The following is a 25,872-nucleotide window of genomic DNA, read 5'->3' on the forward strand; positions in this document are numbered from 1 at the left end:
AAACCATTCTCATAAAAAGAACTGAAGAGGGGGGAAGTGTATAGAAGGGATTGTAGGACTAAGTTTCAGTGAATGGTCATGACCTAGGACTTGCTTGTCCTCAGTGCACAGAATTTAGAATAATCTGATACCATACATATTTTTTTAGAAATGATTTGGAAAATATTTGAACCCTTTGTCTTAATATTTTATTCATCATGTTAAAATAAAACGTTCCATAATCAATTTCTTTTCTTTTTTTCAATTTTTCCAATTTTTCAGAAAAAAAACAAAGGCTTCGGGGGAAAAATGGTTTTTCTGTTTTTTTTTCTGTGCCTTCACATCTCTATCCAGGTCCGAGCAGGAGATTAGCTACTAGAGTATTATTAACAAGCTTCTAGATAAGAACAACAACAAAAGACAAAGTATTAACATTAAATAATACATCTTCTAGTAATGCATTTACTAGACGTTGACTAATTTCTCCACTATCCTAAAAAAATTGATTACTGCTCACATGCCTAGTAAGATTTTCCAATCTCGACAGTGAGAAAGATCATGGTTATATTTTATCCTGGAACTTTATTATCCTAGGGCTTTATGAACAGGACCGGTTCCTCCATACATCTGTTTTTACCAGGATCTCACTCTACAATAATATGCTAATTTTGACATTGCTTCAAAATCCTGTATTTGTTTATACCAATCCATCAGTGGAGGTGTGTGTATGTCTCCAATATGCAGCAAAACATACACGTGTATCAGTCTTTGTTTTTACACTAACTCAACAGTCTGTTGGAGGGTGACTACACTGTGCAGCAGACAGAGTAGGATGTTCAACAAAGCTTAATAATAGTAGGGGTAAAGTTCCAGCAGGGATCCTTGTTGTGAAAATAGAGGGTTTACAAGCATGGTCCTATTTTCATCGATGAAAATGCTGAAGGGTATGTAATCTTAAACACCATACTTATTTACCCAGTGTGTGTGAAGGAATTCCTATGATAGCAAGAGCCCCCCCCCCTCCCCCCGGGGGGAGGAAAGCAAGATGATTAGGTGTTGGAGTAACTTCCCTGTGAGGAAAGGCTGAAGAGTCTGGGACTTTTGGATTTAGAAAAGAGATGACTAAGGGGGGGGGGACATGATAGAGGTTTACAAGATTATGCATGGGGTGGAAAGAGTCAACAAAGAAATTTTTTCTCCCTCTCCCCAGTTACTAGGATATCAAACAAAGCTGATGGGCAGTAAGAAGGTAAGAAGAAGATATTGGATTTATATCCCGATCTACTCTGGATTGGATTTATATCCCAATCTACCTCCCCCCCCCGCCCCCGCCACAACAGACCTGTGAAGTAGGTGGGGTTGAGAGAGCTTTTTACAGCAGCTGCCCTTTCAAGGACAACTCCTGTGAAAGCTTTGACTGACCCAAAGCCATTCCAGCAGATGCAAGTGGAGGAGTGGGGAATCAAACCCGGATCGACAAAAGGAAATACTTATTTGCACAGAGAGTGTTTAAAATGTGGAATTTGCTGCCAGATGATGTAGTGATGGCCACAGGAATGAACAGCTTTAAAGGGGGATTAGATAGATTCATGGAAGATCGGTCTAATAGTAGCTACTAGCCATGGTGACTAAGGGGAGCCTTCATGTTCACAGGCAGTTAGCCTCTGAATCCCAATGCTAGGAGACAACATCAGGGGGAAGGCTTCAGCCTCTGTGCCCTGTTGTTGGCCCTCCAGAGGAACTGGTTGGCCACTGTGTGAGACAGGAGGCTGGACTAGATGGACTACTGGTTTGATCCAGCAGGGCTCTTCTTATGGTCTTACGTTCAGAAGTGGGGCCAGCAGTCAGAGCTGGGATGACTGGTGATACTGAGGATAATTGTGTGATGGATGCCATAATGAAACAAATCGCCATTACAACTGTAGTTTAATCTCTAGAGGCCCCTGTGCTATAGGAGCAGGAATGCTGGAGCAGATAGAAGATGAAAACAGGCAAGCAGTTCTAAACCATGGTTTGCATATTTGGATACTTTGAGTTCAGGATAGTTTTTGCAAACATGGTTTGGAGTGATATCTGATCTGAGCCACAGGAATTTGCAAGGCCAGATCTAGTCCGATGCTCTAGCAGCTATGCTGTCTTGGCTATCTGATTTGAGTGAGGAGACCTCAGAAGAAGAAAAATTGGATATGCAGGCTCCTACTGTACTTTGTAAGTTCAAGGTTTGCTTCCACATGGAGGTTTTGCTCTTGTTTGGCTTCCAAACTGGTGTGGTTTCCCCCTCCTCTCCGAGCATCCACATTATATCCTCTTATCCACTTTCAGAATTTTCCCTTGCTTTAGTGCAATCTTTCTCTGTCCTGTTTCATTGTGGAGGTACAAGGGTCAAGGGGCACACCTTCTAACTGCACAACAAAAAGGGCTTGAGTCTGCCTTTTAAAATAAATAAATAAAGGGAAGCTGGGAATTCAGATAAGTTTTAGTCGATTGTGGCAATCAGTTGTTCTAATGTTATTGCACTGTAGCAATCTAGGAATTGTTGATGCCTTTTTCTTTTTTTAAAGCCTCCCCAAGCCTTTTCAATTGCTCTGGGGAGAAATGGTAGCCGTGTAGCTGAGGCAAGGGGGGGAACCGCCATGTGGACACTCCACTGCAAATGCCTTTGCAACTTTAGCAGTAACAAGAGCTATATGGAGAATCATCACTGTGTAAAAACAGCGAAGTTCTGAAACAGATAGGATTTGGAATAGCTATCCATATCTGACATAGCGGCTCCTCAGTGGAACAGGCTTCCTAGGGAGGTGGTGGGCTTTCCTTCCTTGGAGGTTTTTAAACATAATAATAATAATAATTATTTATTTCTATCCCGCCCTCCCCGCCGAAGCAGGCTCAGGGCGGCTCACAACATAAAATGCACTGTACATCAGTTATACTATAAAAACATGGTTAAAACAATTTATAGATTATTAAAATTAACATTTAACAATGTGGCGCTATAAACATTAGATCTTCAGTGGAGTTCAGTAACTAAAAGCATTTTCAGCAGCATTTCCTAGCTTTGTCACTAGTTGAAGGCCATCTTGAAAAGGTGGGTCTTACAGGCCTTACGGAATTGATCTAAGCATTGTAGGGCCCGCACCTCCTCAGGGAGTTGATTCCAGAGCAGTGGGGCTGCGACAGAGAAGGCCCGATCCCGGGTGGCCTTCAATCTGGCCTCTGGCTAGATCGCCATCTGACCGCAATGAAGATCCTATGAATTTAGTGAGAAGTATTTGTGTGTTTCCTGCATTGTGCAGGGGGTTGGACTAGATGACCCTGGAGGTCCCTTCTGACTCTATGATTCTATCTGTATCTATATATGGTATTTATAAGAGAGTGCCAGGTGATCACACTTCAGCTTCAGTCCCTGGGATTCAGTTAGTCAGCAGAATCAGAGATCCATTCCATTCCTCAAACACTGCTAATATCAGAACTGCATCTCTTCATACCCTTGTGCAGGGCTTTTTTTTGTAGAAAAAGCCCAGAAGGAGCTCATTTGCATATTAGGCCACACCCCCTACACCAAGCCAGCCAGAACTGCATTCCTGCTCAGAAAACCTTGGCTTATCATTCTGGAGTAGATAGCTTCACAGTTTTTTCTCACCCTCAAAGCCAACGCTTTCTTAAAGGACTACTCCACATGTACCCTCCTTCCAGCCTGGGACCTCCCTATGGTCCCTAACATGCTCACTTGTCAGCCTTCTGAACCTATGGCCAAGGCAGACCTTTCCCTGCTTTCGTGGAAGACAACCTTTCTAGTGGCCATCACCTCTGCAAGACGGGTCAGTGAACTGATGGGTCTCCGATCTGATCCTCCTTTCCGTGCAGATAACGTGGTCCTCACGTCAGACATCGACTTTCTCCCTAAAGTTGTCTCTGAGTTTCATACTCACTTGGAAATAGTTCTACTCACATTCTTTCCAAACTCGTCCATGGATGGGGAACAGCAGTGGCACTCCCTGGACATTCGTAGAGTGTTACTGTTTTATCTCGATAGGACAAGACCATTCAGATGTACGCCCCATCTTTTCGTTACCTATGCGGACCATAATCAAGGGCACAAACTATCCCCAGACAGACTTTCTAAATGGTTGGTTGAGATGGTCAAGCTATGTTACCTACAAGCGAAGCGTCCGCTCCCTCGACCCCTGAAAAGCCATACCACTTGGGCAATGGCAACATCTGCTGCCTCTCTGCATGGAGTCCCTCTTCATGAGATCTGCCAAGCGGCTTCATGGTTCACACTGAACACCTTCATAAAGCACTACGTACTTGATGTCCATTCAAGACAGCAGCTGTCAAGACTTCAATTCTTCAATCTGCCTACAACCAACTTTTGACATCGCCCACCTCCAGCTATGCTATAGCTTGCTCTTCTCCCATCAGTGGGAAGCGCAGAGACCATGATGAAGATAAACAGGTTGCTTAGCTGTAATTGATGATCTTTGAGTTGTTATCTGTGCATTCACACTACCCGCCCATCATTCCCCTCTGCTGTCAGCTGGGCCTGCCTTCCTGGGTTGCTCAGTGGTCAAAAGGAACTGGTGGGATTCTGCTGCGTTCCTCTGACATGCACGGTGGAATTCCCGAGCATGCTCAGAGCGAGGACATGAAAGATCCCTCTGTAAGAACTTGCAAAGCACCATCGGAGTTGGTGCAAGCGCTGGTAGTTCCCATCAGTGTGAATGCACGGATAACCACTTGAAGATCATCAGTTACAGCTAAGCAACCTGTTTATCCCCAGGCCTCGCCTGGAGGCTAGCATCCCTAGGAGACATCTTCAGTCTTTTCATCAAATATTGAGTACGCTAGCCTCCTTTATTATACAAGACAGACTCTGAGACTTCCAAAGTCTTCTGAGAAAGGATTACCATAATTTATCAGCCTAGCGCTCTGTAAGCACAAACTGTCTCTCCAAACTGTGTGCTGATTTAGCCTGTTTTACTTTACCCTCTGGTATTCGACACAGATCCTGTAAATACTAGTAACTGGTATTTAGTAGGGTTGCCAGTCCCTTCAAACTGGTACAGTCCTGTGTTCAACAAGATTGGAGTAGTCTCCGTCTGAGGGTTGAAGGAGGCACAAACTGCTTTCTTCAAAGACTATGCAGAGTCAAGAAGAAGAAGAAGATATTGGATTTATATCCCGCCCTCCACTCCGAAGAGTCTCAGAGTGGCTCACAATCTCCTTTACCTTCCTCCCCCACAACAAACACCCTGTGAGGTGGGTGGGGCTGGAGAGGGCTCTCACAGCAGCTGCCCTTTCAAGGACAACCTCTGCCAGAGCTATGGCTGACCCAAGGCCATGCCAGCAGGTGCAAGTGGAGGAGTGGGGAATCAAACCCGGTTCTTCCAGATAAGAGTCCGCACACTTAACCACTACACCAAACTGGCTCTCACTACACCAAACTGGCTCTCAAACATAGGGTTGCCAACTCCAGGTTGGAAAATCCCTGCAGATTCAGTGGTGGAGCCTGGGGAGGGCAGGTTTGAGGAGTGGAGGGGTCTCAGTGGGGGTGTACCATGGAGTCCACTCTCCAAAGCAGCCATTTTCTCCGAGGAAACTGATCTCTGTAGTCTGAAGATCTGTTGTACTATCGGTCCCACTTGGAAGTTGGCAACTTTAGCAGGGATTACCATCTCTGGAAGCTTTATCAATCTGTCAGTTCCATTAACCACAGGGAAGACCATGTCTTTGGGCACAGGTAGCTCACCTAGGATTGCCAGGTCCCCCCTGGCCACCATCTGGGGATGTTGGCAGATCCAGGTTAGGAAACTCCTTAATATCTGAGGATGGAGCCTGGGGAGGACAGGGACCTTAGTAGAGCGTTGTGTCACAGAGACCACCCTCCAAAGCTGCCATTCTCTCCAGGGGAACTGATCTCTGTAGTCTGGAGATGAACTGGAATTCCAGGGGATCCCCCGGTCCCACCTGGAGGTTGGCACCTCTAGAGGGAGTGTGGTCTGGGGGGACCCTTGCAAGGGGCATACAGTAGCCAGCAGATGGAGGAAACAAGAAGCCAAAACTTATCTAGCGGGCTAATATTGAGGCACACACCCTAGACCCAGGGTGGCCAAACTTGCTTAACGTATAAGCCACATAGAATAAATTTACTTATCTTACAACGTGACCATGCTATTTATTTATTTATATTTCGATTTGTATCCCGCCCTTCCCACCAGAGTGGCTCAGGGCGGCTTACAGCATATAAAAACTAACATAGGTTTGGCTTTAAAACATTACATAGCAGCAGTTAAAACAGTAGGTTAATAAAACATAGAACATAAAACATAAAAACCACTTAAAATATATATATAAACGCTGGGAATAACAGGCTCCATAAAACCAGCTCCCACACTGCCAAGATAATGGTGGAAAATCCCCTAAATTAAAATCTGAAGTGGGGAACATACCAACTGCTTCCATGACTAGATACAAAGCATTTGTGTTATTTCCAGCCCAGTTGCTATCTTCAGTTTGTCTTTAGGTGTTTCGCTGCTGATGGCACTACTCACGTGAGAAATTATTTATAAGGGGTAGAACAAAGTTTGAGTCCCGTGGCCAACAAAAAACCAACAGAATTTAATTCTGGATCTAGTAGTGTTGCCAGGTCCCCTTGCCCATCCAGCGGGAGTTGGGGGGGGGGGGCTGGAGTGTTTTGGGGTGGATGGGGACATTGCAAGAGGGATGCTCTGTTTTTGGGCAAACTCTGTGCTTTAATTGAGCTTAAACCATAGAGTTTGCCCAAAAAAACAAGAGCATTCCCCATGCAACATCCTTGAAACAGTGATGTAACTTCTGGGTCACTTCCCCGACATCCCTGTTCAGAGGAGGAAGAAGAAGATATTGGACTTATAGCCCACCTTTCACTCTGAATCTCGTGGCTCACAATCTCCTTCACCTTCCTCCCCCTCAACAAACAAACTGTTAGGCAGGTGGGGCTGAGAGAGCTCTCCCAGAAGCTGCCCTTTCAAGGACAACTCCTGCGAAAGCTATGGCTGACCCAAGGCCATTCCAGCAGCTGCAAGTGGGAGGAGTGAGGAATCAAACCCGGTTCTCCCAGATAACAGTCCACGTACTTAGCCACTACACCAAACTGGGAGGGGAGGGTTTTCCCCTGCTGGTCAGCTGGTCTGCAGTGGAGAAGAGCCTTTTAAACCAGGGGATCCTCTGCTGGGGCCTGGCAACCCTAGCTTTCAGTTGCATACCCACTTCATCAGATACGTGCATGCACACAAAAGCTCATACCCAGAATTAAACTTTTTTGGTCCTAAAGGTGCCACTGGACTCAAACTCTGTTCTGTTGCTTCAGACTCACACGGCTACCCACCTGAACTTATTAGGGGTATTTAGGTGTGGGATCATCTGCACCAGCTCAGAGATTGAGGAGGGATTTGACAGGTTTTTCCTTGGATTTGATTTAGAATTTGATGTGTCTAAAGATCTAAGGAGGGTTCCCAAGTCTCTCCCCAAACTGTGTATTTTGTACCAAGTTGGGTAAACACAGCCGCTGCCTGGAATGGTATTTAAAAGGTCTGCAGGGACCTGAGTTGTGTCAGATCCACAATGTGGAGTGAGAATAGGGTTGCCAATCTCCAGGTGGGCAGGGAAAACAAAGCATAAAGTCCAGTGGCCAACAAAAAACCAACAGGGAAAACAAAGCATAAAGCTGCCGTGATATTCGAACTCCAAAAAATTAAACCAAGAGTCCAAAATTATACAAAAGTACCAAATATAATTGTTTTACAGTCAGTGGTGGCAATCACTTTCAATCCCTCCAAGGAACGACATTTCATCAGACGACATTTCATCAGGAATCCAATTCCTCCTTCTCAAGCAAATGAATGCCAGATACAAGAAAACTGATGGCATAATATTTTGCAGTCCGCAATCCATAAGGCAACAGGATTGTACTATTATTCCTGTTTCACGTTGTTAGCTTCTTCAAGCTTCTCACAATATTTATATACTGGGTAAGAACGCCATGAATTTCAAACACAGAGTAACACTCCAGATTTCACTGTTGGAGTGTTACTCTGTGTTTGAAATTCATGACGTTCTTACCCAGTATATAAATATCAATTGTGAGAAACTTGAAGAAGCTAACAACGCGAAACAGGAATAATAGTACAATCCTGTTTCCTTATGGATTGTTGACTGCAAAATATTATACCATCAGTTTCTTGTATCTGGCATTCATTTGCTTGAGAAGGAGGAATTGGAGTCCTAATGAAATGTTGTTCCTTGGAGGGATTGAAAGTGATTGCCTTCACTGTCTGTAAAACAATTATATTTGGTACTTTTGTATAATTTTGTACTCCTGGTTTAATTTTTTGGAGGTTGAATATCACGGCAGCTTTATGCTTTGTTTTCCCTGTCCATTTTTACCGTGATTCTCTAATTTGGATACACAATCCCCAGGTGGGAGCAGGGGATCCCTCGGCTTGGAGACCCTCCCCCCACTTCAGGGTCATCAGAAAGCAGGGGGGGTGGGCGGGATGTCTGCTGGGCACTCATTATTCCCTATGGAGACCGATTCCCATAGGGAATAATGGAGAATGTTTTTGAGGTAGAGGCGCCAAATTTGCAGCATAGTATCCAACACCTCTCCGCGAAAAACCCTCCAAAGTTTCAAAAGGACTGTACCAGGGGGTCCAATTCTATGAGCCCCCAAAGAAGGTGCCCCTATCCTTCATTATTTCCAATGGAGAGAAGGCATTTAAAAGATGTGTAGTCCCATTAAATGTGATGGCCAGAACTCCCTTTGGAGTTCAATGATGCTTGAAACAACCTTTTTTACTGGCTCCATCCTCAATGTCTCCTGGCTCCACCCCCAAAGTTCCCAGATATTTCTTGAATTGGACTTGGCAACCCTAAGTGAGATGGGGTTCTAGCTTCTCCCTCTATTCCCTTTTCCTGAAGTGTCTGGGGGGGGGGGCAAGATTATTTCCCTCTCTTTGAACTGCACGTGCACAGAATACCAAATGAAGCGCTGAGCAGGCCACAGTATGATCCCTGAAGGAATCTTCAGGCCTCCTTTTGGAAAGAGCATTTCTTGAGATAAAATCCTGATAAGTTAATTTCAAAATTTAGGGCAGATTTGCTGTCCTTCATAGCACACTTTCCTTATAGTAAGTGAGTCACATCTTGGAATTTGGAAGAAAGCCATAAACAACCCGTGGGATACTCCATCGGCTTTGATCCTATCAACACTGATCCTATCATTTAGTGAACTATGTTCAATATTAGATGGGACAGCCGCCCTCTCTTTTTTCCTGGTGCTTTGCCAAAGAGCATCCATGTCATCTTCAACATCTTTCCTCAAACCTAGATTTGAAACAATACGAGAAAGCCAGAAGCAACAAACACAAATTTGAGCAGACTTCGGAGGATGTAGGAAGACAAGAGGGCCTGGCGTGACTTTGCCAATGGGGTCTCAAAGAGTTGGACTCGACTGTGTGACTGAACAACAACAACAACAAAGCATTTGCTTCCAAATGTTCCTACTTAAGAGCTCTACCGTTTCAGTTTTTGAATAATAATAATAATCTTTATTTTAATTTTTGCGGGAGTACAAAATAGAAAAAAAGGAAAAGGGGAGAAACTCATAAAAGTAATAAAGGACACAATGTAGAGAGCAATTCTGACATTCCTTAGTCAGAATATATATGTATGCAACAATAACAACTCTTGCAGGATGAAAAATAAAAGTATGACTTCATAGCTTAAAATATTTGACATAATATATACGGCATTATGACATATGATTATATATGGTACCATAGTTTAAAGATATATATGATGCAATAACTTAAACAATTTAGCAATCTAGTTGAAATATTCTACCTTTTTCTCATAATATATTATATATCCTGACATCTATCTTACCTATTGCATGAAATAGAATGAATAACCTCATGGTAATTTTTATAGAATTTTCCCACAACAATTTGATATAGTAGAAAGCACATAATAATGCCCTTGTTATTTCTTATTGAGATTATCATATAATATTTTTTAATATTAAACCGTTGAAATGTATGACTACATTGATTATAATAGTTGATTTATTATAATAGTGATAGAAAACCCACTAGTTATTTTCAAATTCATCTTTGGTTTTTGATTAATATAGTTTGTCAGTTTTGCCATAATTGCATATTCTTGAATCCAGTTCTCAAGACTAACATTTCAAAAAAAAAAATTAAAACACTTTCCCTTTCTGGAATATGATTTTTATTTATTTATTTATGTTAAATTTGTATTCTGCCCATTCCTGCGAACGGGCTCAGGATGGGCAACAACAAAATTTAAAATAATTAAAACCACATGCTGAAAACATAAAATACAATAAAACAAATAGCATATATGTCACAGGTGGCGGAACCAATGTGGCATAGCAGGTAGAATGTTGGGTGTTGGGATTGGAAGACTGGGGTTCAAATACCTCTTTGGACCATGTAGTTCACTAGGTGACCACAGGCCAGTCATTCACAGCCTAATTCAGAGCTTGACATATCCCAGACACCAGGTCACCATGTAGGGTTGCCAAGTCCAATTCAAGAAATATCTGGGGACTTTGGGGGTAGAGCCAGGAGGCTTTGGGGGTGGAGCCAGGAGACATCGGGGCGGAGCCAGGAACAAGGGTGTGACAAGCATAATTGAACTCCAAGGGAGTTCTGGCCATCACATTTAAAGAGACAGCACACCTTTTTAAATGTCTTCCTTCCATAGAAATAATGAAGGATAGGGGCACCTTCTTTTGGGGCTCATAGAATTGGACCCCATGGTCCGATCGTTCTGAAACTTGGAGGATACTTTGGGGAGAGTCACTAGATACTATACTGAAAATTTGGTGCCTCTACCTCAAAAAACAGCGCCCCCAGAGCCCCCAAAACCTCCGGATCAATTCCCCATTATACCCTATGAGAATTGATCTCCACATAGAGAATAATGAAGTACTCAGCAGACTTCCCCCCCCCCCCCCCGTTTCTGGCAACACTGAAGGGGGACTGGCCTCTCTACTCATGAGTTGCTGCCAACTTCTTCAAAGTAACACAGACACCCCATCCCAAGAGGAAGCCTTTCAATCAGCGACTGAAGCCTCCGGAGGTAGAAACGCACATGGTCCTCTGGGGGCAGAGCTCCCCCCCCCCCCCCCGCCAGCCAGACTCCCCGAGGAGACGCCTGTAGCAGCCGGAGAGGAAGCAAGGACTACGAGTCCCAGCATGCACCTCGCGAAGAGAGGCCGTGCCGTTCCCCCCCCCCCCGCTTCCACATTTTTGGAGATCGGGGGAAAAGGCTGCTAATCCAGGGGTCCCCCAGCAGGGTGGGGGGTTTGGGAAGCCTATCGCCATGATGCCTAGCAGTGCCAGATTAAACCCCATGGAGGCCCTACGCAGTCAAAAATTTGGGGGCCCTCTTGCAAATTATGTCAGAGTGCCAGCCCCGCCAGCCTGCAGGGGACTTTCTCAAAAGCCCCTTTGTCAACGCTGTGTGGGAGTTGCAGAGAGAGGCAAACTGGGCAACGATGCCAGGAGCAGCTGCACAAGGCAAATCAGGCAAAGAGCGGCTCAGTTGCTGGCTGGGAAGGCTGCAAGCAGGGGGGAAACAGGAGAAAAGCCAGCCCAGGGTCTCTAAAGGCGTGGGGGCCCATAGGCCAGTGCCTATTTGGCCTAATTGTTAACCTGGCCCTGATACCTAGAAATTTCATTGTGGTATTTTTAGCATCTTTATTGTAGTGTCTCTCAGCAATTCTCAGTGGAAGTACACAGGTTTGAATCCAGTCCTTTACGTAATTGTGAAAAGGGGGGAAGAGACCCACTCTGACCACAGAAAAGGCTATTCTGGGGATTGTGAGACTGGCATGTACCAAACTCATATGGAACAGAGGCTGTTATACAGAGGTTAATGGGTTGAGGTTGAACAGAAAAGCTGGCTGGATCCAATGTAAAGCTTAATTATCATTTCAGATCAGAATATTTATTTGTACAACAAGAATAAATAGTTTAAAGTGGATAGCCGTATTGTTTTGCAGCTAGAGCTGCCAACTTCCAGTTGGTGACTGGAGATCTCCTAGGGTTGCCAATCCCCAGGTGGGGGCAGGGGATCCCCCAGTTTGGAGGCCCTCCCCCCATTTCAGGGTCGTCAGAAAGCGGGGGGAGGGGAGGGAAATGTCTGCTGGGAACTCTATTATTCCCTAGGGAGATTTATTCCCATAGAAAATCATGGAGAATTGATCTGCGGGTATCTAGGGCTCTGGGGGGGGCTGTTTATTGGGGTAGAGGCACCAAATTTTCTGTATAGCATCTAGTGCCCTCTCCCCAAAACACCCCCCAAGTTTCAAAAAGATTGCCCCTATCCTTCATGATTTCCTATGGAAGGAAGGAATTGAAAAGGTGTGCCGTCCCTTTAAATGTGATGGCCAGAACTCCCTTTGGAGTTCAGTTATGCTTGTCACAGCCTTGATCTTGGCTCCACCCCTAATTTCTCCTGGCTCCACCCCCAAAGTCTCCTGGCTCCACCCCCAAACTCCCCAGATATTTCTTGAATTGGACTTGGCAACCCGAAGATCTCCTGAGACTACCATTGTCAGGCCCATACCTAGGATTTTTTTTTCTAGAGGGGGTACTGTGGAACACTAATTTATTTAACAAAGCATAAACGAGAGGGGGGTGGGGTCAGGGAATCAGGAGAGGGTGTGTCTAGCAGATTTGCGAGGGGCCTTTCCCCCACAGCCTCCGCCTAGTTACAGCCCTGTCTCCAGGCCACAGAGATCAGTTCACTGAGAGAAAATGGCTGCTTTGAAAGGTGGACTGTATAGCATTATACCTCATTGAAGCCCCTCCTCAAACCCTGCCCTCCTCAAACTGCATTCCCCAAATCTCCAGGTATCCCCCCCCCCCAACCTGGAGTTGGCAATTCAATTTGCAGTAGGAGAGCAAGATTCGAGTCCCGTAATACCTCAAAGACCAACAAAAGATTTCCAGGGTAGAAGCTTTCAAAAGTTAAAATGCCCTTTGTCAGATACTTTGTCAGGCAGTATTTGTCAAAAAGTAGCTTTGATTCCCTGGAAAAACTTGTGCTATTGGAATCAAATCTTGTTCGTATACATGTTCCTGAAGTTCTCGTCATTGCTTGTTTACCATTGTTTGATGTACATTTCTTAATTTGTTTTCTACCATATTCAATTATATGCAACTTTTCCAAGCAAAAACACAATTATGAGAAATTTGGGTGATGTTAAGCTAGAGGTTAGCTTCCTGTGGCGATGACAGATATGGTTACCCATCCATCCATCCATTCATTCATTCATTCCTTCATTCATTCATTCATTCAGTTGTGTTTATTGACCATCTGTTCCCTATAGCAGTGTTCCGCAAAGTGTGTGCCGCGGCACACTGGTGTACCGTGGTTATTAGTTGGTGTGCCGCGGAAAAATGTCAAGTTTTGTCAGAAAGTTATGGTCTCTATTGTGCCTGCTAGGCTTGTCACCTGTTTTGGCTGCTCCTCCACCTGTCGGTAGGGCGCTGCGTCTCCGGGCCCCCCCTTTCCAGGAGCGCCCCGCCGGAGGACTGCCCGGTTGCCAGCCGCTCTCCCCCCCCATCCCGCTTCCCACTTGCTCTTCGTGCGTCGCCTTCGGCATGGATGCTCCTCTGCGGTGTCCGCAGCTGTTGGGCCTGCTCCTCCTTGGCTGCCCCCCCCGCCAGAAGTCCCCAAGGTAGATCGCTGTCTCCATGATGCGGAAGGTGGGGGGAGGGGTCTATTCGCCGCTCCCCCAACGTGGGGGCCGCTAGTTGTTCTGGTTTGAATAGGGTTGACTCCTGTGCCCCTTTGGGGCTGTGGATCATCATGTGGGGTACCCCCCTGGCGAGCTCCGCCGGCTCCCTCTGCTATCTCTGCGCCTCTGCTCTCGATTGGAGTTTGTTTGGTGTGGGTGCCACTCTCCCGGCGGGAGGTGCCACCAAATGAGCCTTTTCGAGGCTTATGGCGGTGGGGCTCATTGGGAGCGAGGGTGGTCCCCGCCGTTGGGGGGGCTGGTAGATGGCTTTAAGCCGGTCTCTTAGGTGCCAGTCCCATGTCTGTACGCCAAAGGGGACTGGCGCAGCGGCCCGCCGAAGCGGTCTGTCAGCCTCTGATGGCTCTTGCTCATGCTCCTCTGCTCCCTCCTTGGCTTTCATCCCTCCCCACCGGTCCTGCAGAGCGAGCAGGGGAGAAGCTAGACTCGTTGCCCCATCGCTGCCATTTCCCACCCCGCTCCCTTCCAAAGTGCACACAACGCCACCGCCGAGCCTGGAGCATGCATGCAAGAAGCTTCTTCCTCCAAACTGCAAAAGATCCCCCCGTCTCTTTCTCCCCCAGACAGTTGCCAAAGGGAGGCCAAACCGTCTGGGAATCTTTGGGCCCCCGGCTCGCTGGACCCAGAGAGGAGGGAGGGGAGGGATGAGGATACTGCGTGCGAAGTGTGAATGGTGCCGCCGAGCGATGCCAGCAGCACAAGCAGGGGTGCTTTTCTCTCTCCCCCCCCCTTCCTTTGCTTCGTCAGTAACACTACGGTGCCGTCGACCTGTCACCTTTTGAGCAATTGTTATTTTGCAAACCCTGCAGTCGCGGGGGGGGGGGAGAGGAGGAGGGGTTTGTAAAGGGGGGGGAGGAATGCGTTTTGCAAATAGAGGGGGGGGCAAAAGAGAGTAAGCCAGGGATGAAAAATAAATGGGGAACGTGTTGGAAGGAGGGGGGAGGTACCATACGTAAAAAAGAAAAAACTGTGCCGAGGGAGCAGTTGAAGCTTAGCTGAATGGCAAGGTAGGAGGAGGGGGGCGTGGGCGGAGGCCTCGGCCAATTGGAGCCTGGCAGAGCGCGAGCGGGAAACGCCGTTGGGGTCTCTGTGGGCTTTTTTCCCTCTTCTCTCCCCTCCTCGGACGAGCCCAACGTTCGGAGCGGCCCTGCCCCCTATTATTGTGACAGGGACTTTTGTGAACCACATTTCACATTTCACAAAAAAGTTCTTTTTGGTGAGTTGCCTGAGCTTCCCTGTTTTGCTAAAACAGAAAATACTGGATAGTCTCCTAGCCTAGCAGAGTTTGGGGGATAAATGAACGGAGGCTTGTAAAGTGTGTTCTGAAACTAGACCTCTGTTTTCATTGAGCTGTGCAGGCAGAGACAATTGCCCCTCACAGGCTGGTGTTAGGATCTAAAATCCCTCCGAGGTCACTGGGAAATGGCAATTGACCTAGGGTTGCCAATCCCCAGGTGGGGGCAGGGGATCCCCCGTTTTGGAGGCCCTCCCCCCGCTTCAGGGTCGTCAGAAAGCGGGGGGAGGGGAGGGAAATGTCTGCTGGGAACTCTATTATTCCCTATGGAGATTTATTCCCATAGAAAACCACGGAGAATTGATCCACAGGTATCTGGGGCTCTGGGGGGGGGCTGTTCTTTGGGTTAGAGGCACCAAATTTTCAGTATAGCATCTAGAGCCTCTTCCCAAAATGCCCCCCAAGTTTCAAAAAGATTGGACTAGGGGGTCCCATTCTATGAGCCCCAAAAGAAGGTGCCCCTATCCTTCACGGGGCTAACAGGTAAAATTTCACAGCTGTCAGATGCTCAACAATCCCGTGAGGTATGCATGAACACATGAGAGCCTGTATGTTGGACTGGATGGGCCATTGGCCTGATCCAACATGGCTTCTCTTATGTTCTTATGTTCTCTTATATTCTTAAAATTCAGCTTCCTGCTCTATGAAACCTTTTAGAATGTCTGCTTTATGTAACCTTCTAGTCCCAAGTGACTTTTTAGTCCTTCAGATTATGGTAAAATCAATGCTTGTTGAAACTACAGAAATTTCCGAGTAAAACATTGAAGGGTCAAAGTGTAGAACAGTGACTAGTATAGCTCCATGATTAAAAAAAGCAGAATATTAGACTCCTTCCTCATTAAAAAATAAATAAACTTTATCACTAATTAAATCTTGATTTACCCCATACATATGATGTTCCATTTTGAGCATTAAATATATGATAAAACACCTGCCATATTAAACTTTAGTGTCAGTATTATCGTAATTATGTTGTACAAAGTCAGGTCACTATTTGGTACAGTATTTTTTTCCCCTGTTTTCCTCCTCTAAAAACTAGGTGCGTCTTGTGGTCAGGTGTGTCTGATGGAGCGAAAAATACAGTAATTGATTACAAATAAATAGACCATAATACGTAATATAATGGATAAATTCGTTAAACGTACCGTAAGTTTTTCAAGAGAATCTAATGATTCCCAAAAAGAGGCAGCGTCAACGAAGAAAAAACCTAAGCTTGTTAATCGAAAATATGATGAGAGCTATGTAAGTTATGGCTTTATATATTGCGGAGACAAATCATGCCCAATCCCAAAATGTCTTGTTTGTGGAGAAACTTTGGGTAATGATTCGATGGTGCCCAGTAAACTTTTACGACATTTAACTACTAAACACCCATCGGTGGCTCAAAAAGACAAAAGCCTTTTTTCAACGTTTGAAAGACCAGTCTAAGAAACAGGAAACTCTCATGAGTTTGTCTTTCAAAACATCAGACAAAGCGCAAAAAGCAAGCTACGTGATCGCTAATATGCTAGTTAAATCCAAGAAGCCTCATTCTCTCGCTGAAACTTTAATTTTACCTGTCTGCAAAGAAGTTGTCAGGATTATGATTAGCCAAGAAGCCGCTAAGGAAATCGAAAAAATACCTGCATCAGTAGATACGATCTCACGTCGCATTAATGATATTTCTTGCGACATTGAATCAACGTTAATTGGAAAATTAAGGCTTAGTGAAGTTTTTGCCCTACAAGTCAACGAGTCTACTGATATCAGTGGTCACGCGCATCTCATCTCAAATGTGAGGTACACTGACGAATATGAAATAAAAGAGGACTTTTTATTTTGTCTGCCACTACCCGGTTCTACCACTGGAGAAGAAATATTCCAAGTAACAGACCAGTACTTCATTGAAGAAGAAAAAGAAGATATTGGATTTATATCCCGCCCTCCACTCCGAAGAGTCTCAGAGCGGCTCACAATCTCCTTTACCTTCCTCCCCCACAAAAGACACCCTGTGAGGTGGGTGGGGCTGGAGAGGGCTCTCCCAGCAGCTGCCCTTTCAAGGACAACCTCTGCCAGAGCTATGGCTGACCCAAGGCCATGCTAGCAGGTGCAAGTGGAGGAGTGGGGAATCAAACCCGGTTCTCCCAGATAAGAGTCCGCACACTTAACCACTACACCAAACCGGCTCTCCGAGCATAAATTGAGCATAATTTGGAATGGCACAACTGCATAAGCATTTGCACAGACGGAGCAGCAGCTATGACAGGAAAAATTAAGGGATTTGTAACCAGGGCTTCTAAAAAAAAATCCTAATATTAAAAATTTACATTGCTTTTTACACAGGGAAGCACTGATGACGAAATCTCTGCCTAAGGAATTGTTGTCTGTCTTACAAGAAGTTGTCAAAATTGTCAATTACATAAAGTCGCGACCCCTGAACTCTCGTATGTTTAATGCAGTGTGTCAGGAAATGGGAGCAGATCATCAGTCACTTCTGTTTCATACAGAAGTACGATGGCTTTCTCGTGGAAAAGTGCTTTCTCGGATTTACAAACTAAAAAATGAAACTCAGACGTTTTTAGATGCCCAGGGATCAGATTTTGCTTCTCTGTTTAAAAAAGAAGAATGGGTAGCAAAACTCGCATATCTGGTGGACATATTCGCTCATTTAAATGAGCTCAACAAAAAAAAATGCAAGGCAGGAATTCTAATATTTTAACGTCATTGGACAAGATTGAAAGTTTTTGCACTAAGTTGGAGTTATGGATCAGCCATGTTACCAATGGTAGTAATGAAATGTTCCCAAATGTCATTGCTGCCGATTCAGAAAAAAAGGTGCAGGCTTTGATAGTGAAACACTTGGAGTTATTAACAGAAAAAATGAACAGTTACTTTCCTAAGTGTGACCTGCATCGTATGGACTGGGTATGAAATCCATTCTCAGATAGCACTACCCTTGGACACTTACTGATAAACGAGCAGGAAGAATTCATGGAGCTAAAAACAGATTGGACATTAAAACTATTATTTTCCAAAATGGAGCTAGGCATATTTTTGGCTGCATATAAAAAAAGAGTATCCACTGCTTTCAAAGCGTGCTATTGCAATTCTCTTAATAATAATAATAATAATAATAATAATAATAATAATAATAATAATAATAATAATAATAATAATAGATTTTATTTGTATTCTGCCCACCCCGCCTAGGCGGCTCAGGGCGGGCTAACAACATTTTATACATTTACATTTATAGATAAAAACTTTAAATTTAACAATTAAAGGATTAAACATATAAAAACCAGTTAATAGATTTAAAAATACATAATTTAAGTTAATTTAAAGTTATCTGGCAGCAATAGTGATATTCTGACGCTGGTTCTGCCAGTTTAAATAGTTCCATAGTAATGCAGATGGCGGATCCTTTATTCACAGCAATTCAGCAGTTGATGTCGATGTACGCTTGTTTAAAAAGGACGGTCTTGCAGGCCCTGCGGAACTGGTCAAGGTTCCGCAGGGCCCGCACTTCCTCCGGAAGCTGATTCCACAGTGCAGGGGCCGCAGCTGAAAAGGCCCGAGCTCTGGTGTTTTGGAACTTGACCTCTCTCGGCCCAGGGATAGTCATTTTATTTTTTCCAACTGACCTCAGTGCCCTTCTCTTACCTCAGTGCAATTCTCTTACCATTCGCCACGACCTACTTATGCGAATTGGGGTTTTCAACTCTCACTACGATTAAATAAAAAAAAAAGAGAACGCTTGAGGACGATCGACGAGGAGATGAGAGCAGCCTTATCAAAGATTGCTCCAAATTTTGATCGCCTATGCTCAGTTAAGCAGGCTCACATATCTCATTAAACATGTTTTTGATATTATATTAATTTTTATAATAAATATGTATTAAATAAACATTGTTTTTTTTTTCCTTTGGTGTACCTCTACAATTTCTTGATTTGGTAGGTGTACCTTGAACATAAAAAGTTTGCAGAACACTGACCTGAGAGCACCTCGTATGGAATTAAAGATATCTGTTCAGTGGAGCAAGAATGTTCAGAAAGACAGTGCATTTACTAGCTATCATGCCTTTCTACAGCTTGAAATGTCTGTTAGGCTGGTGAGGGTACTCCGATGGCTTGTAGAAACCTTTAGACTCCTTAATTTTTTTTGTGTGCGCCTTTGGTTGGCAGGCATCATACCCTTATTTTCTTCTTGGGGGTGGGGCGGGGGGAGGAAGTAAGTACACAGCAAGTCTTTCCACCAGGATGAGGCAAAAGAGTTCCTCGTCCCAGCTAAGTGGGCTGGAGATCAGATGAGATAATTACTGTTATCTGCCTCTCAGAAGCCGACGATTAGAGGGTCTGTCTCTAAGAAAAGCTTTTGAAGAAAAGGAGGATAAGCTGTGTTTAAATCTCTTTCCCCACCCCACACCTCACCACAACAACCTCTGCCACCAGTCTTTTTGTATGCTTAAAAGGAAACCTGCAGTGTGTACACTACACAGCTATACCTGCCTTGAATCTGTTTGAAGTGTTGTGACTTCCCTTTAAGGGGATGTGAATATGTTTCAAAGCATCGTTGATATGCTCCATCGTTGATATGTGTCTGCTGCTAGGGATATGCTCCAAAATCCTTGGGTGTGGGGGGGAATCGTGCTTCCAACTAGGATTCTGTAGATTCTAAAAGGCAGCGTCATGGGCGACCTTTTAAAAGCCTACGCTTAAAAAAATAGTGTTAAATTAAGAAAATAGTAATGTGTGAATGTTACAGCATGTTTGCAAGTGTGGTTACTACATGAATGTACTTGTAAGAACTTTAGATTGGCCCTGTTGAGGGTATGTTTAGGCTTCCCAATCCCCAGGTCCCAGCGGGGGATCTTCCGGTTTTACAGGCTTCCCCCCTCCCCCAGCCAGCTGGCCGGCGGGGGAAGCCCCACCCCCACAGCCATTATGCACCTCCATGAACAATTCCCATAGGGAATGATGGGGAATTGATCTGCGAGTATCGGGGGCTCTGGGGGGGGCTGTTTTTTGAGGTAGAGGCACCAAATTTTCAGTATAGCATCTAGTGCCTCTTCCCAAAATACCCCCCGAGTTTCAAAAGTATTGGACCAGGGGGTCCAATTCTACGAGCCCCAAAAGAAGGTGCCCCTATCCTTCATTATTTTCTATGGAAGGAAGGCATTTTAAAAGGTGTGCTGTCCCTTTAAATGTGATGGCCAGAACTCCCTTGGAGTTCAATTCTGCTTGTCACACCTGTGCTCCTGGCTCTGCCCCCAATGTCTCCTGGCCCCACCCCCAAAGTCCCCAGATATTTCTTGAATTGGACTTGGCAACCCTAGGTATGTTTGATAGCAATTCCAGGTCTATAAAACAGGAGAAATGACATCTGTAGCGTCTCTTGTGTTGTGCAAATACAGGGCTTTCAAGATAATCTCTGTCTGACATGATGCCAATTCATGCATGGCAGTGACATCATATCCACCCTGGATCATGTGGGCCAGGTGAGCTATGGGAATTCCATGCTTGGAACCTAATTCCCAGGTACACCCAGGATCAATTCCAAGTGGGATAGTGACATGCAAGCAGAGGGTGCTTAGGCCTTTTCCCCGTGCTTTTTTTCTGAACATGAAATGGTTTCCAGATGCCTGTATTTGCCGTATTATGAAAACGCAGCTGTAAATCCCAACGGAGCACATAGTGGTTCCCTGGAACATTTCAGGTCCAAAAATGGTGTACGCCTTGGGGAGGGGAAGTTAATTTTCCCTCGGCCCATCTACCACATTCTTGATCTACATGAGCTTATGTATGCCTGGGAATTAAGTCTCAGAGCACATCTGAATGTAGGCTTGTCATTTGCCTGCCCACAGTGGGTAAATTCATTCTCAGTCCCAAATCCCCTGCCCCCCCAAATGAGGAAAAAATGGCCAGAAAATGGCCTCCATACTGACAATCTATGAGTTTCCACATCACGTCTCTATGGTCTTTATTACAGATTGTGGGAAATTTCCTAGAACGTCATCTAGAAGTGACGTTGCATCCTCCCCAAATGCCACCATCCCCATGCACGGCCCTCAAAATCTCTCATTGTTTCTGAGGAATTGCTGGCAACCCTGTCTCATTGAGAGGCCCTTGGTGGACATGTGTGGGACATGAGGACTTTGAGGGATTAGCCCTTTAAGCCAGGAATAGAAAAGTTCTTCGTTTAGACTTGTATATTTTAAAAGCATCAGAGTTGTGGCTTGTGTCTGGTTCTAGGGATCTGAACTCCATTAGAACTGGGCCCTCATGCTGCAAGATAGATCATCCTGGCCCTCGACACTTCACAGCCAAAGATATGTTTGCATTCTTTCTAATAAAAGATTTGGGTCAGGGCCATGCCCAGTCATTCTGTGTCTAATGCTAACCCTCCACTAGAACCTAACATATCATAGTTTTCTGGGGAACGATGTGTCATGGGTAAAAATACAGAACAGGATTTACCAGTAGATTGGGCCCTGTGAGGAGTAATTGCAGGCAAGTTAAGTATGGCTGTGGGCCTCTCTAGAGTCTTGTTATTGAACTGTCAGGTTCATGGTCCTCCAGAACTCTGCTCCTGGTGTTTTAAAATGAGACAGCTGCAAAACTGATGTGCAAGGGTGGGGGGAATACCCTGCTGGCAGTTCATCAGCTGCTGGAGCTGCAGATCTTCAGATTTTTTCCTCGTCATCAGCAGTATCCAGTGGCTGAATGCACCTTACTATATTAAGCTTGCAGTCACCGTCCTAATGAGAGCCTGCAAACACGACGCCTGGTCTGCTGCCCTTTGTAAGCCCCACGAGCAAGCTGTTATTGAGCTTTTTCATCTTCCACCTGGAAAACATGTTTATTGCTTTCCAAACAGATGAGGCAAAGATGCCACACAGTCTGATGTTGTTTTAAGCACTCTCAGTGCATTGTGTCGCCTTGGATGGCCATTGTCCACCCCTATCCAAGTTGCATCCAAGACAAGGATCCCAGAGTCACTTTGCCCTAGATACTGGTTTGGGGTGGGAGAGCAGCACTCTGCAGACATTCCATTCACACAAACTGGTAGCCTTCCAGCGATATGGACTGGAAAAGCTTGAGTCCCTGCAGTGCACCCAGTAACGAGCAGTGGTGATGGAAAGTGCAGTCAAGTTGCTGCCTATTTACACTGATCCCATAGAGTTTTCAAGGCTAGAAGCAAACAAGAGGTGGTTTGCCATTGCCTGCCTCTGGGCAGCAACACTTGACTTCCTTGTCTCCCACCCAACCAGGACTAACCCTGCTTAACTTCTAAGATCTTACAAAATCGGGCTAACCCTGGTCAAAGCAATGTACACTACCCATATAGAAAGTCCATGCGTTGCCAAGTTCATATGAGATACTTTGGGTGCTTCAGGCCCTCAAATAAATGCCACTGGTGAGCTTCTGATTTGCATGAATGGAATGAACACCAGTTTTCTGCATCAGGGTGAAAATAGACACTCCAATTTGACCCTGAATGCAAACTATACATAGAAGCAAGATTTCAGAGGTGGATATGCAGTATCAGATGCACCAAACACAGCTGGGAAAACAGACTGTATCTGGAGATACGTAGAACTCCCAAGTCTAATTCCATAAAGGATCTGATGTGTTCCATATGGAGCAATCTGTATTGTTTCTTCACTGGTACGTGCAGTCACTGTGCCTTCTGATGCTCTGGCTTGGGGTGTGGTCCATAAATGTTTCTGAGGGCCACCAATAGGAAGTGGAGCTTCTGATGTTTAAGCAGAACAGACCATAGCGGGAGTGGTGGTGGTGGAATGAAACAGCCATAGTAGAAGTGAGTGCAAAAGACACCGTTTTAAATTGTAGGCATCCTACAAAACATTTCCAGCGCGAATGGTTGCATTTGTAATTTCTCCTGTTTTCCTGTAAGGGCATATCTACTCTACAGAAATTGGTATAATGTTCACTATTTCTTGCCTGGGAAGTGCAATTCTGAAGGGATAGGGGCAGGGGGAGATCTCCTGGGATTACAACTGATCTCCAGGCAACAGAGATGAGTTTGCCTGGAGGAAATGGCTGCTTTGGAAGCTAGACTCTTTGGTATTGTAGTCCGTTGAAGGTCCCTCCCTTCCCCAAACCCCACCTACCTCAGGCTCCACCCCCAAAATTGATAGGTATTTCTTGACCCGGAGCTGGGAACCATAGCTAAAGGCTGAACTGACCATTACAGTTTCTTTCTTTCTCTCTTTCTTGTAAATGTAGCTGCCATGTTTGCTTAATCCAAGAATATAGGTATTTACAATTTCTCTGCAATGCAGATAGAAGTAGTTCATTGGGGGGTGAGGGGGAACTTGAAATGTTCCCCAGGAGGGGTGCTGTTTGTCCCACTGAGGAAACCTTCCTAGGGTTGCCAGCCTCCAGGTGGGTCCTGGAGATCTTCCATTCTTACAACTCTATCTCCAGCTGGCAGAGATCAGCTCCTCTGGAGAAAATGGCTGCTTGGAAGGGTGGACTCTTTGGCATTGTACTATGCTGAGGCCCCTCCCCAAACCCCACCTTCTCCTAGATCCACCCCCAAAGTCCCCAGATTTGTTCCAACACAGACTTGGCAACCCTATATCTATCCCATTTATATTCATAGAGACCCCAATGGGACAGATGCCTCCCAGGGCTGTTTGTAGAAAATGGTGGTGGTGGTGGAGTGAGACGCCTCTTGTCTGTGGTGCTACAGTCGTAGTCTGCATTGGGCCCCCATGTGCCTGGGGATTTAGCTTCCAGCCAGGACTCACAAGTGGTGTGATTGACAGTCCTCATAGTAACCTGGACATGACTCGAGGACTTTGTAATTAGACTTGATTTATTGCTGAGGTGACAATTGAACCCAGGATTTTCTAGCTCATACCCATAGCCTTCCATAGCTCTTGGCCACTGAGGTTGTGTTTGCTCCTGTGGTAACTCATATGAGGTAGGCAACTGGTATTCTCCATTTATAGATATGGAACTGAGGCCGAGGGAGCAGTCCTGAACAGGCCTACTTAGAAATAAGTTCCATGTTATTAAATGATGTTTACGCTTAGAGCACTTTGCCAAGGATGCTTTCCTATATAGTGTATGACTACACTTACAGCTTAGAAGTCATTGCTACTGAGAGACAGTTTGGTGTAGTGGTTAACAGCAGCAGACTCTAATCTGTTGAACTGGGCTTAATTCCCTGCTCCTTCACATGCAGCCAGCTGAGTGACCTTGGATCAGTCACTAGCTCTCCAAGCTCTCTCAGCTCCACCTACCTCACAGGGTGTCTGTTGTGGGGAGGGGAAGAGAAGGTGATTGTAAGCTGCTCTGAGACTCCTAGTGAAGGGCAGAGTACAAATCCTCCTCCTCTTCTTTCTTCTTCAGTTTAGCAACTAACATGAAGGGGCAGCACCAGTTGATTCAGCACAGTGGGAACGCAGGCAGAGGAATCCCAAAACGGTGCTTGTCAGATAATCCCAAACTACCAGCAGCATTTGGAGCACACAGTTTTTCCCCAGAGGAGAAAATTTTGATAACTAAACTGTGTTTTGGGGAATATTTTGTAGCTTGAAATGCCCTGAGACATTGGGGATTTCCAGGGCTTTTCTTCAGCAGGAATGCAATTCCAGCTGGCTTGGCAGCAGGGGGTGTGGCCTAATATGCAAGTGAGTTCCTGCTGGGCTTTTTCCGCAAAAAAACCCCCTGTGTGAAACAATAGTCATGTCAGGGGGTGTGACCTAAGATGCAAATGAGTTCCTGCTGAGCTTTTTCTACAAAAAAAAGCCCTAGGGATTTCTGATTGGTCTGCACCATTTTAGAGTCCTTCTCCATCTTTTCCATTTTGTCCTACACTTTCAAACCCACTCAGTGGCCAAAATGGGAATAGGAGAGCTAGCACAGTATAGTAGTTGGGTTAGGATCTGGGAGAGCTTGCTGAGTTCCAGGGGGCATTTGCTCTGTCTCATAGGATTGGTGTTATATGAGGAAAAAATAGAGAAGAGGCAAATGCTGTTGTAAGACACCTTGGCTTCCCCATTGGGCACAAAAGCGTCTTATAAATAAATCATGTGTGAAGCAACATGCTGTCCATTTCTAAAAGACAAATTGCTGCTGTGGGTGCTCTCGTTTCAAGGGGACACCAGGGGAAGGGGTTCTGTGTTCATTTTACTCCCAGGTGAAGTAGAATCTGCTGGGGGGTGGTGAGGGAGCAAGGGAGAAGAAGAAGAAGAAGATATTGGATTTATATCCCGCCCTATACTCTGAGTCTCAGAATGGCTCACAATCTCCTTTACCTTCCCTCCCCTCCCCCCTCTCCGACAACAGACACCCTGTGAGATGGGTGAGGCTGAGAGAGCTCTTGTGGCAGCTGCCCTTTCAAGGACAACTCCTACAAGAGCTATGGCTGACCCAAGGCCAGTCCAGCAGGTGCAAGTGGAGGAGTGGGGAGTCAAACCCGGCTCGCCCAGAGAAGCATCCGCACACTTAACCACTACACCAAACTGGCTGAATCGGTCCTCTTCTTCTCGCCGTAGCCTCTCCCTTAAAACTTGGGCTGAAGTTTGTACTAGAGTAGAACCTCCAGAGAAAAGCACCACAGTACTCCACCACTTCCACCCTAAGATGTGGGCTGCCAGTTCTGGATTGAGAAATATCTGGAGATTTTGGGGATGGAGCCTGAAGAAAGTGGGGTTGGGGAGGGGAGGGATTACAGTGGGTTATAATGCCATACAGTCCACCTTCCAAAGTGGCTGTTTTCTCCAGTGGAACAGATCTCTGTTACCTGGAA

The 25,872-nt window shown here is 45.4% G+C and overlaps 1 protein-coding gene across 1 annotated transcript in view; it reads left to right on the forward strand.

Moving 5' to 3' along the window:
* Positions 1–25,872, forward strand: part of SP6 (Sp6 transcription factor) — a 53,982-nt gene that overhangs the window by 26,137 nt on the left and 1,973 nt on the right. The gene's annotated exons all lie outside the window — the stretch shown is intronic.

The sequence above is a fragment of the Heteronotia binoei genome, chromosome 15 (assembly GCF_032191835.1).
Source record: "Heteronotia binoei isolate CCM8104 ecotype False Entrance Well chromosome 15, APGP_CSIRO_Hbin_v1, whole genome shotgun sequence".
NCBI lineage: Eukaryota > Metazoa > Chordata > Lepidosauria > Squamata > Gekkonidae > Heteronotia > Heteronotia binoei.